Here is a 249-nt window from a genome sequence, read left to right as displayed (position 1 = left end):
TCAGTGTCTATCTTCTGTTGTTTGTGATGCAGAATGATGTGAACCTCCCTGATGCGTAAAACTGAGATGATTTTATGAAGAGGGAATATATGCCTGACACTTTTTTCATTTTAGTGTTTAGATACATGTATGTATTTCTTCATACATGTATGCCAATACAAGTAACAGACAATTAGGAAAACCCGGAATTCTTTCAAGTGCTGCTTTCCTATATTTTTATTTTTTAAAGCAATATAAGAAAAGAAACAT

The sequence above is a fragment of the Charadrius vociferus genome, unplaced genomic scaffold, assembly GCF_000708025.1.
Source record: "Charadrius vociferus isolate BGI_N301 unplaced genomic scaffold, ASM70802v2 scaffold125, whole genome shotgun sequence".
Taxonomy (NCBI): Eukaryota; Metazoa; Chordata; class Aves; order Charadriiformes; family Charadriidae; genus Charadrius; species Charadrius vociferus.
This window is presented reverse-complemented; position numbering follows the sequence as displayed.